We start from the raw sequence: 20,184 nt of genomic DNA on the forward strand, positions 1-20,184 counted from the left end.
GTGAGGAGCCTGGCATTTCAGAGCTCTGGAGAACAGGAGCAGGCAAGAAATCCAAGACTGCTCACTCAGACAGTGAGTCAACGTGTAAACAAAGGCTGAGAAATGCGGGCTTAGCTCTTACCACAACTAAAAAGGCCTTTATTCATCCATATGTTTCTAACCTCAGCTCCTCACCACCCATCAGAAATGATTTAAGATAAATACCAGCCCAAGTAAATATTTAAAACACAGTCTCAGATCCTAACGAAGTTTTAAGATTTTCTAAAAATATAATCTACGTAAGTTTTTAAGCATAGCAACTATTTTACTTGAATATATCCAAAGAAAAGGGGATATGCACTTTGAAATCTATGAAACTTAACCATTTTTTAAAAAATGAATAATAATTTGCTTCATGTAAAGTAGAAATTACAATGAACTCATGCTACATTATGAAGCTACTTACTGTTGAATCCATCTTTCCCTTTTCTAGACTGAAAAGTAAAATAACCTTGCACTTAAACCCTGTCTCTATCACCTTGGACGAGTCACTTCTGAGCCATAGTTTTCTCTTCTGCAAAATGGGAATAATATCAAAATTATAAATTGTTATATAAATGACTGATTTATACAACATTATAGGTGCTCAAAATATGGTAGCTTTCATTCATTTACCCGTTCATCCATGTATCCATCCATCTGCCAATGTATTTACCCATCTAATTTTTTTTTTTTTTTTTGAGACGGTGTTTCTCTCTTGTTGCCCAGGCTGGAATGCAATGGCATGATCTTGGCTCACCGCAACCTCTACCTCCCGGATTCAAGCGATTCTCCTGCCTCAGCCTCCCGAGTAGCTGTGAGTACAGGCATGCACCACCACGCCTGGCTAATTTTGCATTTCTAGTAGAGACGGGGTTTCTCCACGTTGGTCAGGCTGGTCTCGAACTCACGACCTCAGAGGCCCACCCGCCTCGGCCTCCCAAAGTGCTGGGATTATAGGTGTGAGTCACCATGCCCAGCCTACACATCTAATATGTATTGAAGGTCTCCTTTCCAGCAGAGGCCGTGCTGGGTGGTGTCTTTTATCAAGATGAGAGCCTGGGTTCCTCTGGTTGTTTTGCTGGAAAGGTTAAGTTAGACTTTCAAGCATCAACAACCATATCGACGTACAAACTGCATTATTGCAACCCAGATGTTAAAAAATAATTGTCAGAGTTTGCCCTTAAGAAGTCAGATGGGATCTGTTTTAACAAATGAAACTTGGAGAATGATGGACAATTTGAAGTACTTTGCATAATATTCTGTCAATTTAAAAAGAAATGCAAACCACAAGTTTTGCAGGTCCTGGGAGGGCATTGCCCTCAGGATGCTCACTCCTGTCCCAGTCCAAACTAACTCCAATTCAAGGAAGGAAAAAATTCACACTGGTTTCATAGAAGTCGGGAATCGATAGTTCTTGACAATCACTTCTTCCCTATAAACCTTAAGCCCAGGAGGTCCTCAAGAGAAGACTCAGTGCTCACAGAAGGAGGGGCAATTTGAGGGCAGACATATTGTCTTTCCATGCACAACCTCTGAAGTATCCTAGCAACTCCTGAGAGCAAACCCTTTATGATCTGAGTTCAGGGCCATCCAGTTCTGTCTCCTTAACGCTGTCAGTCAGAGCTACCCAGGAAACATCATTACTCAGAATTTCACCTTGCAAATAAATAGCTCTGAATGGCCGCCAGAGGCAATGGAATCTCTCAAAGACATTATCTGGAAATAGTCAGTGGACAGCACCTCGAGTCCCATTAATCATCCTCATGCTTACAGTACTTCTTAATGGCTTTTATGGTTTATCCTTTGAACGCCAACAAGGAGTGTGATTTTTCCTGGCTTATTCTATTAAGCAGAAATCTATATCTAATATAAATGTCCCGATGGTAGGGTATTTGGCAAGGCCCAGGATGAGCTAGCACCCCAGTTTTATCTTGCCCTGCCCAAAACGGTGTGCGGAGATTGAAGATTTAAGGAAAAGGTAAACATGCCTGGTGCTTTCTAAGGAATCAGAACACAATGCCATCAGGGAAGGAGTTGCCGTATACCACCAGCTGGATCTTCAGGGGTAAAGGATGTGGTTTTTGCTTTTCAAGACAGGTAAGGCTCAGGAGGGGCATGAAACCACAGACTGTTAAAGGAAGCAAAACAAAAAGATGCTTAATTTTCTCCAGGGAGTGATTTTAAATAAGGAAACGTGATTGGCAATGGCTGTCCTTGTGGGGAAAGAAAGCCTGGGCTTTGCCTCAGAATTCTCTATCACACGCAAGGGAAGCTGGTTAAGCTGCCCAATCACTTCCCAGTGTGCCAAGAGGCCACAGTCGCCATTTAAAAGTGATATATATCCCACATAGTGAAAAGCAGCAGAATATGACTATATTCTGCAGAGATGGATGTGCAAAATGTGAGATTCATCTTTTCAACCTGCAGAGGAGGTTTGAACTGTTCAATTCTGAAATTCCCGGTCAGCATTTTTGATGGCAGTCATTGACAGGAACTAAGCTGCACCCCCCCCCCCCACCCAAAAAAAGATGCAATATTCACTTGAATAAGGGTAAAAGAAAAGGTGAGGTCTGCAGGTAACAGAGAATCAAATCATGGTATCAATAAACTTATCAGTGCAGCACCCAGCACCAAGCACACTGGAGTCTGGCCCTAGCTTTGCTACCGATGAATTGTGGTCACCTGAAGAGTTCATTTGACTTCTCAGTTCTTCATTCTTTATTTGTAGGAAGGGGCAGCAGGGGAATGCTTACTTCATGAACTTGTTCTGACAGTCCTCATAGGTATGATGTGAACTATTAAAAGCCAGGACCCTCAGATCCCTCTGGAGCATCTCCTAGCTGGAGGTTTCAAGTCCTATGGGAAGCTGGCTGGAACGGAGATGTGGCCACTTTCTTCATTATACTCAGGTGAAATCTGTAGTATCTTCACTAGTACTCTACCCTATCCTAGACTTTACTCTGTGCCCAGTCTCCAAGCTGGGGTCATGCAAAACAGCTTTTCCTCAAACAGACTGAAGACCTAAAATAAACACTCTTGACTAGAGCAACGTAAATTACTATTAAGCGTAGCCATATGGTCATAGGAACATTGCCTAGAAGCTTGTTTCTAATTGTTTACATTTTATTTTCTTTTTCCCTGACAAATATACATATTGACATTAACTTATTCACCATTTTGGCAAAATAGGTCAGGAGAGCAAGACCATCCTGGCTAACATGGTGAAACCCCGTCTCTACTAAAAATACAACAAATTAGCTGGGTGTGGTGGCACATGCCTGTAGTTCCAGCTACTCAGGAGTTCGAGGTAGGAGAATCGCTTGAACCCAGGAGGCGGAGATTGCAGTGAGCAGAGATCGCACTACTGTACTCCAGCCTGGGCGACAGATCAAAATTCCATCTCAAAAAAAAAAAAAATTATATTGGCTGGCGGTAGTTCTCTGATGATGGCTGCTGTAATTGTTACTTTTGTATGTCAATTTGATTGTGCCACAGGGTGCTTAGCTATTTGGTTAAACGTGTTCTGTGAGAACATTGTTGCATGAGATTAACTTTTGAATCAGTAGATTTAGTAATGCAGATTGCCCTCCCTAATGTGGATGGGCCTCATCCTATCTTTTGAAAGCCTGAATGGAACAAAAAGGCTGAGTAAGGAATTATTTTCTCTACCTGCCTGATGGGCTTCGGCTGGGACATCAGTCTTCTGCCTTCAGGCTGAGGCTTGGACTGAAACTTACACCAGTGGCTCCCCTGGGTCTCCACCTTGCCAACTGATCTTGGAACTTCTCGGCTTCCATAATCATGTCCATTAATTCTTATGATAAATCTCTCTCTTGTACATGTGTATGTAAATCAACATATGTACATATAGATATATATGTAGAGATACATATATAAACAGAGCCAGTAGATCTCTATATAGAGAGTGTCTATCTGTCTATCTATCTATCTATCTATCTAATCTTTCTATTGATATATCTCCTATTGGTTTTATTTCTCTAAAATGTCCTAACACAGCTGGCATAGGAAATGTTGACCACAACTTTTAGATCTGAGATGTTGAAGCATTCTCTGCAGATATTATGATGGGTACGTCATAGAGCATGATTAGAATTCAAGGATCTGAGCGTTGAGTGCTTCGTATTTCATTTTGCATACTCTGGTTAAAAAGCGAACTAATCAAAGCCTCAGAGGTGAATTGAGTAGCCCATGCACCAGGCTGAAATCATTGCTTAATATAGATGACAAGAAGTATTAGAACAACATTTTTCAGTATGTCCTGTTTCACATGGCTCAGTGGTAGAAACTTTGTATAAATGAAATTAACGTAAGTAAGCTATTCTCTTTGGAGACAAGTGTCTAAAACAAAGCACAATGGAAATCACTGATTCTGGTTTAATTACTATTTCACACATATTTATAGAGCATCTACTATATGGCAGCCATTCTAGGCACCTAGATAAGAAAGACATACAAAATATTCTTAGTAAAAGTATGAAAATCATACAGCTGATGCTACAAAGCCCTGGGTGAGCTGAAAGACACCAAGAAATAGGGTGAACAAATACATGAGCTAAAAGCCACACTGACCTACCTCATAGTTTTTCAGAAATCAATGAGTTAAAGGTAGTCAAAGAGTTATGAAAGTTTCTGTGTGTTTCAAAAATAAGATGAGGTGTTATTACAATGGAAGGCTTAAAGTAGAAATCAGACTTTGCAAGTTATTAGTAGCAGCCCATAAACCAAATTACATTTTGCAAGAAATAAAGTGGGAAAGGTACTGGGAAAGTGAGCTTCTCCTTTCAGAGTGACATTTTTGTGATAAAAATATGATGGGTGAGAAAAACAAAGTTTGGTGTGAAGTTCCGCTGCACAGCTATTAAAACTCTTGTGAGGAGAACTATAAAGAAACTCCCAGGCAACAGCTATCCTCAGCAAGCGCATAATGAATTATCTATAAGACTAGTTCAGCGTTAATAAATAGGTTTCTCTTATGTTTGTATTTGCAATAGTAGGGGGAGATACTCTAAGAGCTTACTTCATACATGAGCCATTTTGGGAAAACAAAAAAAATACAAACAAAAACATACATTGTACCATCATGCCTTCTTTATGGTGACTTGGGCATTTGGGCTATTCTGAATTCCATTTCATAGAAAGATAAAGTTATATTTCAGACACCTGCCAAGCACATTCTTTCTTCTCTTCAATTAACCTTCCCCCAGCCCCAGAGGTGTAATCGGCTCACTTCCCAGATGCACACTAAGCTCCTTCTCCCTCACTTTTCCTTACTTCCTTTACTTCCAAACACTTTCGCTGATCATTCCATTATATCCCTTCATCTTTGTATTCTTTCCTACCTTCTCTCTTTCAGTTCTTGGGCTTTTTCTAATCAATTTGTAAAGCCAGGAAGAACATGAAATTAAATAAATTTTTTAATAATTTAAAAAATTAAATGATTTTAAATAATTAAAATCTACACACTCACAAACGTCTGCCACGCTGACAAACCACCACGGCTCTCTTGAGCATCTACAACCTATCATCAGAATTGCTCCACTCTGTCTGTGCCTATATCTCTTCTGGGTCACAAACTCCACGGGCCTTATCTTTTGATTAATTCAGTATTTTATTTTCCCCTATTATAATACCACAAAGATACTCAGGGCTCAAAAATGTCTTAGTTGATGATGACAGTAATGGAAACACATGGGGATTCATATGAATTAAGCAGCAACTATCCAGATGCTGAAAACAAAACTGGGCCCAGTGGCTTGCGGATTCTCACGCTCAGCCCTGGCTAAGGCCATGGAATGTAAAACATTGTTAGGCCATTTTACAAAAAAACTCAATTAAAACGTACAAAATAAAGTGAACGCCCAAAAGGAAAAGTGATTTGGAAAATGAACTGGTTAGCACTTACAGTAATTACTAGAGATTACTACCAAATTACTAACCAAATTACTGGTAGAATGGCCATATTATTCTACTCCTTAAAATGACGTTGCATACCAATTTCAAGTAATTGTACATAATTTCCTTGACTGAGTCCAGATAGTAATTTGAAACTGATCCCCACGCAGGGTCTCCATATTTCTTCCCATGTCTCTGACTGGAGTTCGATATTGCTTTAACCTGAAGACAACACTCAGCACCCCCACTTCCATTCCCAGCCCCTTGCCTCTTTTGGCCAGAGTAATAGCATAGTGGAACACACAGCAAAAAATAGTGTTTTTACAAGTCTGACCTTACGACTCTGTGGTCACTCACATGACATAGTTTGAAAGGATCTCAGACAAGTTGCCCACAGCACTCTGGGTGCCCCAAATGCCACCATTTATTCTTTAGTTGGGATGAAACACTGGGAACTAATTTACTGGATCCACTTAACAGGGATATTTAGGAGAGGATGAGATCTCCAACTACAAAGAAAATTTCCTAAAATGGGGAAAACACTGGGTGAGGGAATGAAGATCTGTATCACAAATTCAGTTTCCAGAAGCAGATGCTGAATTGGAGTCTGGGGTTCCAGATACTTATTGGAGCGCCACACCTGGGAAGGGAAGAGGGAGGAAGCATGAGCCTCCAGGACTGCAGGCCCCCCAAGAAGGGGCATGAAGCACAAACAATGCAGCCCCACTGCAGCTGAAGGACCCTCAGGAGGAGCTGAGGAGCTGTGAGGCTGGCAGGAGGCCTGCTGACTAGGCTCCCTGCAGTTGGGCAAGGATCCAGGCAAGGAGGCCTCTCTGATACATGGTTAGGCTGGGGGCACTCCCAGTAAATGTCTACTCTACAGTTTTAGAGCCAGGCTTTGTACTAAAGAATTAGGCAAGATCCCAAATTTAAAAAAATAATAATAATAAAAAAGAAAAAAAGGCCGTCTTCAGAAAACAAAAAATGGCATGACTAGCTCTCTCATAAAGGATACACCAGTGATTGCAAAAATGCTGTTGTCTTTTCAAATCAGCCTAAACTGGATTTCCAAATTAGCAGCCCCAACTGTGACTGCGCAGTTGCTTGCATTTGTAGTGCTGAAAAGTTGTGTTCACAGATAAGAGAGAACCATCTAACATAAGGCTACCACATTTCCCCCTTCTCCAGATCTGGGAAATGTGGTTGATTTGCATATTTAGCATACATTTGCATTCTGTGTTCAATAGCCCCTAACTCTAATTATGTAAAATAAGATAAATTAGTACATTTCACTGCCATTGCATTCTAGCCCTGTGGTTAGGGGCTAAGGAGACTTAACCCAACTTTTTCCTTCTCCTGGCTTATTCCCTTCTAGGACAGAAGTCATTTGGTGTTCAGGCTGGGGACATTTCAAGGTAAATCCTTAACTACAGAGGAGGGGGAGGGCAAGAAAAAGAAACAACCAATGATATCCAGAAATAGAGTTGTATATTTTCTGTTCTAACAAGTAAATTTAAAATGCCAACTTGATCCAAGTGTAAACAAAAAATGAACCTCGTGGATATTTTAATAAGTAAACAGAAGGCAAACGACTTTTAAACAAAACAAAAAGTATTACAAAATCAAATCCAGTACATCATCTTTCTGCAACATAAAACTTCCTATCATGCTGGGAATAAACATGTTTGTAGATGGTGAGTGGTTCTAGAACCAGGAAGGAAGATAGCAAGCATGCAGGGGAAGGTCGTCATTGTTCTCCACTCCGTCATTTGTGTCCCATCCTCTCTTATTGAGATTTATAGGTCATTCTGGAGTCACCGGAATCACTCATTGATATGTTTTGCATATCGTGATAGGGCCTCACGAATCCCCCAACTTCACCCCTTTATCTCACGGGACGTATATTTATGAAGCACTCTCTATGTGTTAGCAAGGTTGAAGGTATCAAGATGAACAAGAACTAGAAACCCAGCTTGCTAGGAAGCCACATGGAAAACTGACTGAGAGAGTGATTACAATATAGCAGGTAACATAAGAGAGGTGTGTGAAAAATGTGATGAATGCACAGAAAACCAAATGCTTACATCTGCTTGAGAAGCAGTAGAAATGTAAGATTGCATAGGCCATAAGAGGTTTCCAAGAGGAGAAAATATTTTATCCTGCTTAAACTGGAAGAGTAAAAAACTCTGAAGATCAAGAGGTGGGGAAAAGACTTTCTAGGAAGTGGGAATTATGCGTATAAAAGCACTTGCATTCATGAATTTGAATGCCCAATGAATAAGTCCAAAAATATACAATGTGTTTATGAAAATAAAGAGAAAGATGCTTCAGCTGCGACGGTTGAAAAAGAATTCATGTAGGCAGTGAGGCTTTCCCGCGAACACCAAAATGGTCCGATCTGAGGGGCAAGGTACTCCCTGAAGGAAGAACCTGCACAAACAGATGCATGGCCCTGGATCTTATACGCCTCATGCAACACGTGAATCTACTGGATTAACTCAGCCATGAGAAGGCAGCAGTAAAATAGAGACCAAGGTGCCTAAGAAAATACTGTACGCATGCTGGGGGTCATGTATGCCTACTTTTAAAAAAAAATAAAGGGGCTGAAACAATCACATTAAATCATTATTTTAGGTCAGGCACCATTTAGTGATTCTTTATAGAAAACACAGACAGGTGAATTAGGAACACACCCGCAAGAGAGCACAGGATTAATTAGTCCTGCAGACAAGAAGGCTATTGTAGAAGGCTGTTAGAGAGCTGCAAAATTACCATATTCCAGGTGTGAAGAGATGAACAGCTCAGTGAGGTTGGTTCCAGTGGGAATAAAAATAAAGCACAGGTATTACAGGCATTTGGAAGACTGTCTTATGAAACATGATTTTATTTAGGTTAGGATGACATACAGGAATACTGTTAGCGTTTTGGGTAAACAGGAGAATGAAAAGGACAGGGAAAGCAGGAAGATGAGAGGCGATGGGACAGGGAATAACATTATTATGTGTCAACTGTATTTCTAGTATTTACCTATCAAGCTTATATTTAGCTCATCAATCCTTATAAAAACCCTATAAAATAAAAATTATTCTTCTACACTAAAAAATTACAAATCAGGGAGATTTCGCAAATTGCCCAAGAGCCCAGGGGTAGTGAACTGGAGAGGCAAAACTGAGTCCTGGGTCTACTGCACTTCAGTTTCTGTTTAAGCTCTATTCATTATGCCTCACATGTTCCAGTGAGAAACATAATGTGTTTGGACTTAGACACGGTGAGTTTGAGATGATGGTGGAACATTCAAGAAGAAATATCTAGTGAGCAGTCAGACATAATAGGAGCATAGATTTATAGAGCTGGAAGGCATCTTAAAAATCATATAATCGTAGAGCCAAAATTCTAAAATGAGATTATAGCTGGGGTTATCCATTTGGGAAAAATTCACATATTAGAAAATGAATGAAATCACCATATGAGAGAAAATATGCAGTACAAGGTTAACGATTGTCCTTTGGGTGTGCCCACCTTTCTGGGGTGGGGAGAAGAAAAGAGATTACAAATAGGACAGGACAGGGGCTTCCTGAAAAGGGGAAGAGACAGTGAGGTGCCTCCCACATCCAGAAGGCAGATTGAGGAGCAGGTATCAAAAACGTTAAATGGCTCCAATAAGTCAGAGAAAATGAGGCAACTGTCTGTGGTGGATAGAAGTGTGTTGGTTGCCGCAGAGAGAACCTGTCAAAGAAATAAGGAAAATAATATAAAGAGACAAATACCAGGGGTCAGAAAGATTGCTTGGGGTTTCTTTATTTGACTAGATCTTAGAAAATAAAACATGCCTCATGGGGAGACATGTAAAGTGGGAATTCTGTGAATATATAGCTTGGTTATAGTTTGCTGTGGTTTAAAGACAGAACATCACAAGTTACAAAATAGCGTAGGCTTTTGGTTTACTGAGATGAAAACTGTTGACAGCTATTATAATTCAGAACAATCTTTATAGCTTTGTGCAAGCTTTCATTAGTGGCTACAATCAAGGGTCTCTGATAGGTGCCACACAAATAATAATAACAGTAAGTTAGGAACATTACCAAATTGTTTTTACTAAAATATATAGGTGATTATACTCAAAGAAGCTATTTCACAGAACTGAAAAGTGATTGCTCAGATTTGCGACACATCATTTAAAAAACTATGGTTTCCAATAGGAGACCGTTGCCAAAAATAAAAGCCTTAGTTACATAAAGGTGCACCTGACTGAGTATCGGTGGAAGGAGAGGACTTAGAGCCGAGTCCAAGCTGCGCAGCTCTCTGGCTGACATTGATCATGGGCAGTGGACAGCATCTACCTGGACCACACGCTGTGCCTTCTGCTCCACTCCCTCTTCCACCATAACAATTAACTTACCAATGAGCCATGAATGCACCCCACCACCAAATGCCAGGTATCTTCATATAAGACATGGCATAAGACCTCTTCTTAAATGGACTGTGTCATTCTCTGCAGAACAGAATGGTGGATGCCACTTGCAAGCAATGTCTAAAATCCGGGGAACTGATAAGCTCTGCATTTCTATGGGCTGCAAAACACAATATGGGTCCTTACTAGAAAGGAGCTAGCGTGTTCAAGTGTTCAGTCATCTAAAACCACATCTTGCTAATCACCATTCTCTTTGGGTGACTGAGTTAATTTCTGCCCATGGTTAAACATGCTGTTTATCCTACTTTAGTTGGAGGTCAAGAGACACAGAAAGAAAACACGATTCATTCCCCAATAATATCACCTACTTCACATGACATCAATTAATTCCCCAGTAATGTCACCTACTTCACATGACATCATAGTTTATATTATTAATATTTTGTGAATGACACCTTGGACTGAGCTATGCAAAAAATGAAGTTGGTATTTGGGGTAAAAGGGCTTTCTCAAATATTGAAAAAAATAATTTTTACTGTCTTTGTGCTACAGTTGAAAATATACAACCTCAGCTGTCACCTGCAATAAAGAATTTTTTTCTCTTTGGAGGTAGCATATAAAATATTCATCATCTTGGAAGCATTAATTTCAAAATAGAACAAACTCATGGTAGAAAATCAAACAGTAGGGAAAGCAGTAACAAGAAAATAAATTTCTCTTGGCATGTAACATTTCCCCTCCCTGAGTCCTCATTCCCCCTATCCAGTTAACCACTTCATTGTTTCTCCTGTATCCTTTCAGAAATGTCTTGTGTAGATACATGTCCCATGAGACAGAAACACACACACACAAACACACAATTTCCTTTGCCTTCATTATACAAACACCATTATAACATACATACTTTTCAACTAGCTTTTTTCACATTGCCATGTGTCTTTACCCTCTTTCCATAATAAGTATAGGGCTATCACATTCCTGTAAGGGCTACAAAGTATTCCATTGTATGGATTAGCGTAATTTACATAACTAGTCCCATATCAATAAAGCTTTCAAAATTAACTTACTGTAAAACTATTTTTGTTATTTGTAAGCATTTATTATTTCTATTTTATTTTTTATTATAAACATTTACTATTCTCTAATTATCAGTCGTTAAATAACAAGCCTCATGAACCTTAGGAACTTGAACAACAACCATGCTACTGTGGGCATGGACACTGTGGGTCTGGAATTTGGCCTGGGTGGGGGCGGCTTGCCCCTGTTCTATGATGCCTGGGGCCTCAGCTGGGAAGTCTCAAATGACTGGGAATGACAGGGCTTGCAGTGTGCACAATGGCTTCTTCATTCCTTATCTGACACCTTGGCAGCGACCGTGAGAAGGACCAGCTCCAGCTGGGGGCCTCTCCAGCTTGTGGTCTCTGGGTAATCAGACTTTTCAGGCAGGTGGCTCCTCCAGGGCCTGCCCAATCCAGCTAGGCCAAAGCTACCTGGCCTTTTCTGACCCAGCCTGAATCAGGCAGAGTCACTTCTGCCACATTCCATTGGTTATCAGCAAGTCATGGGTCCATACCAGGTTCAGGAAAAGGGGGCCCGGACTCCTCCCTGTGCTGGGGGCGTCGTGGCCAGCTGGTAGAAGACCGAAGAGCGTATGAGATGAGATGTCCCTGCAGCATCTTTGGAAATGAAAATTGCCACAACTGTTTTAAAAGCCAGTGCCCCTGCCTCTGTCCTCTGACCTTGAGTGTTTCCTGACTTCTTGCATATACATCCGAGAACGCCGTCGCGCCCCGCTCGGAGAATGCCAGTGGCTCACTACAGTGGAAAGAGCGCTAGCCCCACGGATAGCACGTTGGATCCAAGCCACTGAGCATCTCAGAGCCCCAGTTTCATCATGAAAAAGAGTAGATTAAACTAAATCAGGTACAAGGCTCTGCTCACTTACAGAAGTTTATCATTCTAAGACCCTACCTGTAGAGTCATGCACCATATAACAACATTTCAGTTACTGACAGACCACAAATACAATGGTGGTCTCGTAGGACCATGATACCATATTTTTACCTCATCTATGTTTAGACACACAAATACCACTGTATTACAGCTGCCTGCAGCACTCAGTACAGTAACACTAGCCTAGGAGCAGTCGGCTCCGCCACGGAGCCTAGGTGTGTGGTAGGCTATGCCATCTAGTTTTGTATAACTACACTCTGGTGTTCACACACAACCACATCGCCTAACGAAGCATTTCTCAGAATGTGTCCTGGTGTCAAGCAGCACATGACTGTATTTCATCTTCCAACTCCTTGTTCTGAAAAGGAGAAACAAGAAATAAAATGGATTGAATGCATACCCAGTTTTCCAAGCTATTTTGCACTCACCCCGAAGATGGGGCCTGACCGAGTACAATGAACAGCAATGAACATCGCACAGCCTGAGTGTGACTCCAGCCCGGCCACCTAGTACAATAGGCACGTTTCTAAACTTAGGAATGAGGATGATGATACCCATTTGGGAGTATCTAAACAAGAAAATAGGGGTACTAAAATTTCATTTTATAGAACAATCACTTTTTGCTTCCTTTTCAGAGCAAGGGATTGAAATATGAGAGAAACAGGTAGGATTGATGTAATCAGAAATGGTTTAAGAGAGTGTCAAAAACATAAGGGATCGGTAGCTTCACAGCTCCCTGTCCGCACTGCGGCACCTCTGCCAGATCTTCTACTACACTTAGCTTTCTATCTTACTCTGCCTAAGCTGTGCCATGTGAAATATATTTCCTATCCCAGAGAGAATTTCTCTCAGGGATTTATACATAGCATAGGGAAAGTTGAGGCCAGGCCAAGGGCTGGTCTCATGACTGTCTAGATTTTGTTGCTTGTAAGATCAGCATGGAATGTCCTTTTCCATTTACAGTAGGATTTGGGAGAGGCTTGGAGGGGCATGCGGCCTTTGGATGAGAGTGTGGAAGAGAAATTACTGGCAAAGAGTGAAGGGTGAATAAAGAGAAGAGGGGAGGCACAAGGAAAAGCAGGGTGTAGGAGCTGATGTATCTGGATGTAGACAGCCTGGTTTGACGTTCAGTTCCCTTTCTGTCACTAAGATGGCCAAGATCTGGGTGGGACGTCTCACCCCATACCACAAGGCACATGGGCCCAACCAGGGTCCTTTGGGACAGACAGGAATCATTCCAGGCTGCACGGCCTAGAATTTATTATTTAGGTCAGACAGAGTGGAATGGATAACTTTCTCTAGAGATCAGAGGCTGTGCGCTGTGTCTGATGTGTGACAAATTGAAGGAAGCACAGCCATGCCTTCAGCATGCCCGGTGAGGGATGCTCATGGAGAAGGAACGCGAAGGAGCCTGTGCCTGCCTTACTTTCCATTTGTTTCAGTTTCTCCCCCCACGCATCTGCTGTCCTTGCAAAGCAGGAAAAGGGAAAGGAAATGTCATTTCTCTGGAGATGTAACAAAAGGTTATTTGCTTCAGAAAAAGCTCTGTCTTAAATAAATGAAAGTTGTCTGTATTGTTCGTTTGTTTGTTTGGCTTTTTTTTTTTTTTTTTTTTGGCTCTTTCTCAGTCTCCCCATAAATCACTGAAAATCACCTTACCATTCCCCGAATTTGTAGGAATCTCTTGCTGCTGTGTAAAGGCATAAGAATGGGCCAAGGCAAACATCTCTAATGTCTTCTTTCAAAACCAAAATGCATTTTAATAATTTAAAGCCACTGCTCTTTCAGTCACTTGATAAATTATTCACAAATTTTACAACAAAAAGAAAAAAGAAAAAAAAAATCTGTTCCCTTTACAAGTTCTGGAACATTAAATCATGTCAGAATAGATGAAAAGGACAAATCAGCCCTAAACTCTTAGAAATCACGCCATTGACTTCTTTATCTGAGAGCAGTGCCACAGTTTACAGGGCACTTGGCAGATGATTTTTCAGGACTTATGTCCAGGTACAGTGAGAGAATGACACTGTAGGAATGAAAGAAGGTGGCTTTTGGGCAATGTACAGAGAACATCTAACTGTTTGCCTCAGGACTGCAACTTTAAGTGATATTTTAAAGAGATCTCACGGACAGACAAAGAAAGCTGATTTGCTTAAGGTAACTCTAGTTAATTCTGGGCAAGGGAGGCAGTCGGGATAACGGTGGCTCCTTCTGTTCTTACGTTAAAACACCCCTTACATCCTCCTACCAAGCACGGGCAAGTGCTACGAAGTTGCTTTCTGTTCAAATGTCCATGGGACATAACCTTCTGGAGCTTAGCAAGCAGGTACTTCTGACCTCATGGAGTGGAGAACCTTTGCCTAGAAAAGACTCTAAATTTGCATCCACGATGATAACAATGCCCCACCCACATAGTCATGTTGTACCTGAAGATCTTGGAATATTTACAAGCATCTCTCATCTCATTAGAAAAACATACTCACTGAAAGGTCAAAGTGATTGATAATGAAGGCCAACTGGGCAGAACTATTAGGTTTTCCTTCCTGATATTTCCTACCAGAGATGTCTCCCTCTTACAGCCAGTGCCCAGGGCCTAATTACAATTAATACATTTTGTCATCAGTATTTTGTCTTCCAACTCCATGGTTTACTTTTGTTCTGGATCAAAGAAAGGTAGCAGCATTGTAGAAGAACTCATTAGGATGTCACACTTCAGTTAGTACAGGGATGAGGTTTGTCTGAATAAATACAGCCCATTCCATTCTAACACAGTGCTGGCATATAGGAGATGTCAATAAATGCTTGCTTCCCGAATGAAAAAGTGAACAGAAATTGCAGAAATATGTCAAAGTTTAATTTATTGTGTGTGTAACACAAGCATAGACACCGTTCAATATGCACCATTTTAATAGGCAGAAATGGGCTATTAGTATTTTTAATTTGAGAGTGGCAAAACCTAAAATAACTTCATATTTTAGGAAAGAGATTCTGGATGAAGCTTCCATCATCATCCGCAAGGCAACTTTTTATCTTTGTGGGGCCTTTGTAATTTTTTTCTACTTGCTATGCCTTCTTCCTTTTATAATCTAAATTTTTCTTTAATGCTCCTGAGATGCCTATTTTCAGGGAATTCTGATGTCAAGGGTGTTCTTGGAAGCATCTGAGTGTTGGCTAAAATGCCTTCTCTTCCACTTCAAAGAAGTCCTATAATGCTAGAACCATCTTCACTGACAATATCTTTCTTCACCCTCCAAATCTCACTGCTCAGCTTCTGGGGGAGTCAAGTTACAAAAGAGCCAACGTATGAAAAATCCATTGTTCTTTAATTTTACTTCAGCAAGATAGATGCAGACATCCACATCAGCATTTGGAGACCAGAGAAGTGAAGAAGCAGAAGAGAAAAATCATTGAGTTTCTAGAGTATGCTCTTTATTTAGACATGCAACTTTTACACAGAATAATTTAAGGGAGGTTACAAAGATACATACAAAAGAGCAAGATAAAATAAAGATAAGAAAGAAAAATGGGCCAGGCACGGTGGCTCACGCCTGTAATCCCAGCACTTTGGGAGGCCGAGTCAGGCGGATCACGAGGTCAGGAGATCGAGACCATCCTGGCTAATGTGGTAAAACCCTGTCTCTACTAAAAAAAAAAAAAAATACAAAAAAATTAGCCAGGCGTGGTGGTGGGCGCCTGTAGTCCCAGCTACTCAGGAGGCTGAGGCAGAAGAATGGCGTGACCCCGGGAAGCAGAGCTTGCAGTGAGCCGAGATCGAGCCACTGCACTCCAGCTTGGGTGACAGAGCGAGACTCCATCTCAAAAAAAAAAAAAAAAAAAAAAAAAGAAAAGAAAAATGACCCTATGATGAGAAATACAAGAAACAAAGTCAGAGCTTGATGATCTCAGCAAAGCACTAACACTCTTTACATCTCCCCTCTCTACTATGAAGTATGCCAACATCATCTTACCTTGTTTGTGTCCGTCCCACATGGTAGTAGCATGCAATTTACAAGCCACATCCAAAGTTATTTACCTTAAGAGAAATCAGCATATGTAATTTAGAACTTTTTAAAAATTAGGTAAGGTAGTTCTAGGTGATTGTTGGTAACTTTTTTGGAAGTCTATATTACAAAAATTATTTTAGGTAAGTTTCCCAAAAGTGTCTGGCTGTCTTGGTTCAAGTGTCAACTTCACTGATAACTATTTTTACATCTTGGGCACACAGCAATTGTTGCTGTTCCTCTCTTACCAGACCCAAGCTCATCCATCTGGTCAGAAAGATTTTTTGAGACATCATAGCAAAAGTAGCCATTTTCCTCCCTTTTCAACCTTTCTTGCCCAGGACTCCGTATTATTTTTCTTAAAATACTTACCAATATTTAAAACTAAGTTTGTTTATGTGCAAATAAACAAACTAGAATATAAACTGGAATATTTAAAATTCAGTTTGCTTATATGCAAATAAACTAGATATGAACTGGAAGATATAAATATATATTTGGAATATATAAGTGTATATTCCAGTTTATATAAACCAGAATATAAACTAGAATATCAACGCCATGAGAGCAAGGCTTTTATCTCTCTTGTTCTCTCTTAGGCCTCCAGTGTCTAGAACATGGCCTGGCACAGAGCAAGTGCTCATTGAAACTTTGCTGAATTAATGAACAAATGAATGAATGTATAAATATTTTGGGTAATATCTTGTCACCTCTAATTTCATTCAAATATTGTCTTTACCTTATATTAGCTGGGTAAATCAGCTGCATGAAAGAAATTCTCTTAACGTCCAGATTTTTCAATTTCCATGTTCCCTGTAAACATCCTCTCTTCATCCCGCCCATCCTCTCCCACCCACACCCCTGCTGCCGTGAATGGTGTACTCTCCTGTCTGAGGGTTCCCCTATACCTGGGCTCTGTTCCCACCCTTGCTTCTCCTCAAGGACCCACTGCGTGGATTTCCAACTCCACTCCCTCTGGCTCTTTTCCAACAGTGTTGAAGAATACTAAGTCGATGCAAAGCTACAATATTAAAGTATGAATACTTAAGGACTTCTCCGTCGCTTTTAAAAGACAAGAGCCTTTGTTCCAATGTCATCACCTAGAAAGGTCTGTAACTGTGTTGAGTAGCAATGAGGCTGGAGAGCTGGAGAGGCTGGAAATCACTAAATTTACAGCGGAAAAGGCAGACTTCTCCCCTAGAAAATTAGAATAGATCCTAAAGGCATATCCAGGAGACAGAAGAATCAAGAACTCATTCTAACTGAGTTTAGAAGAGAGTGTGGGGTGGTTGAGAAGAAAAGGAGAGCTATTTGGAGTGGGGGACAGAAGAAGGGCATGTAAAATATGGAAAGAAATATAGAGAAAAAATAATTTTAACTACATCGATGTGCATTATAAAGAGAGAGGCCCTTTCTCGCTTTCAAAAGTAAAGTATTCTTGGCCGGGCATGGTGGCTCACGCCTGTAATCCTAGCATTTTGGGAGGCCGAGGCGGGTGGATCATGAGGTCAGGAGTTCGAGGCTAGCCTGGCCAACATGGCAAAACCCCGTCTCTACTAAAAATACAAAAATTAGCTGGGCCTGGTGGTGGGCGCCTCTAATCCCAGCTACTCGGGAGGCTGAGGCAAGAGAATTGCTTGAACCTGGGAGGCGGAGGGTGCGGTGAGCCAAGATCATGCCATTGCTCTCCAGCCTGGGCGACAAGAGCAAGACTCCATCTCAAAAGTAAAGTATTCTTTCCAATAATATGTGTGACTGTTGTTGCAATACTGCTATTTATTGAGTAGAATATAACAAAGAGCAAGAAGCTAAAAGCAACAAAGCCCAGCTTTATCTGGATTACATTCAGATTTTGGCATTCTTGAAAAGCAAAACAAAACAAAGGCCCTTCCTATAGCTATTTTCATGTACTACTCTCCTTCTCACAACTTCTATTATATAAAGGTTGTCCCCACTCCCTGTTTATAATTCCTTCCTTCTCACTCACATTTCACCCCTCTGCCATCAACCTTCTACCCCCATTAACCCTTGTTTTTGAAACCGTCAATCATCTTGACTAACTACAGTGGGTGTTTTAGACCCTTCGTTGTCACAGAACTGAACCAGCTGGCGGTTCACTTGGACAGGAGCTATAAAAACTCCAGGCCTATGGTTGCAGTGAGCCAAGATCGTGCCGCTGCACTCCAGCCTGGGGGATAGAGCAAGACTACGTCTCAAAACAAAACAAAACAAAAAACCTCCAGGCCTAATCTTTCCAGCATGGCTAAGCCATCATCCTCGGGAAATACAGACGCTTGACCATGGCTGTGAGAAGTGCAGTTACCGCCCCCGCCCCACCCCGGTGCAGCCCTATTTGCTGCTGCTGGGCACTCAGCTAGCCCATCACCTGTGCTTTTGTTTGGTTCCCTGGGATCATCAAGCTCTGTGTGTAGTCTCCTTGTAGTTAGTTCCTCCATCTAGTCTAGAGGTGAGAAAAAAGTCTGTTCCACAACACCTTCCCTGGGAAGGGTGCAATTCAGAGACCATCAGGAGCTCTCTGAGAAAGAAGCCACTAATGTCTTTCTAATATCAAACTCTCTCTTTGCCAGCCTCTTATGAAGGCTAAAAGTGAGGAGATAGCAATATCGCAAAATCTGTTTTAGCAACTCTTTGCAAGTATTGCCAGTGGTCTGGCACCTTGCTTTGCAATATGGTAATAGCTCCCATTGTTTTGAAGCTTCAGTCAAAATATAGAAAGAATTTCATATTAAACCACAGTTTCCAAAGATGGTGGGCTGTATCTCTTGTCTCCTGGCTTCCAATAAGCAAGGTGGAGTTATAGGCTGTCTTTACACACTCTTATCAAAGTGCTGCATACTTGTCTCTTGGTCTGGTTGTCTACATTAAATTGAAAACTTCTAGAAGCTAAAGATGCGTCTTTACATCACACACACACACAAGCTCATGCCACACCACAATTTACTCCACTACTCTTGTTCCTTCCATCATGCTTCTAGTCTTTTCTTCTCTAAATAACCAGATTTCTTGTAAGAATTATAATGTTTGCCTCTACTTTTCTACCTCCCATTCAGTCCTCAGTCTACTCATTTAAGTCTGGTCTCATCCTTGCCTGAAATACTTTTCATTAATGTCATCAATCATCTTGTTACACTAGGTCTTTTATCAGTCATTATACCTGACTTACAAGCAAGCACTTGGTTCTTTGGACTATTTCCTCCTTCTTGAAATAGTATTCTTGAGCTTCTTATATTTAAAAACAACCTTGCTCTCCAGCTAACTTTCTGGCCGATTCTTATGTTTCATTCATCCAAGCTAAAGCTACTAAGTATTAAAGATCTCCAAGACTCTGTCCAAGGCACTCTCTTCTTAATTTCTTCTTTATCCTCCATAGAGCTAATCCATACCCATGACTTCAGGGGCCCATACCACTTAAGAGCCTACAGCTCTTCTGAGCAGCAGAACTTGTGATGGTTAATTTTACGTATCCACCTACTGGATTAAGGAGTACCTACAGAACTGGAAAGCATTATAGTGGGATGTGTCTGTGAGGGAGTTTCCAGAGGAGATTGGCATGTGAGTCTGAGTAGACCAAGTGGAGAAGATCCACCCTCAGTGTGCTTGGCACCATCTCATAGGCTGGGGGCCCAGACAGAACAAAACAGGCAAGGCAAATAGGTTTCTTTCCTGGAGCTTGGATACACTCTTATCCTGCCCTTGGTCAGCAGAACTCCAGGCTCGCTGGCCTTTGGACTCTAGGACTTACACCAGCAACCCCCACTCCTACCCCAGGTTTTCAGGCCCTGGAACTTGGCCTGAGCAACACTACTGGCATTCCAGGATCCCCAGCATTTAGATGGCTGTCACAGGACTTCTCAGCCTCAGTAA

The 20,184-nt window shown here is 41.2% G+C and overlaps 1 protein-coding gene across 5 annotated transcripts in view; it reads right to left on the reverse strand.

The window, feature by feature from the left end:
* Positions 1 to 20,184, reverse strand: part of OPCML (opioid binding protein/cell adhesion molecule like) — a 1,137,716-nt gene that overhangs the window by 458,813 nt on the left and 658,719 nt on the right. The window lies entirely within an intron of this gene.

Source organism: Pan troglodytes, chromosome 9 (assembly GCF_028858775.2).
Source record: "Pan troglodytes isolate AG18354 chromosome 9, NHGRI_mPanTro3-v2.0_pri, whole genome shotgun sequence".
Taxonomy (NCBI): Eukaryota; Metazoa; Chordata; class Mammalia; order Primates; family Hominidae; genus Pan; species Pan troglodytes.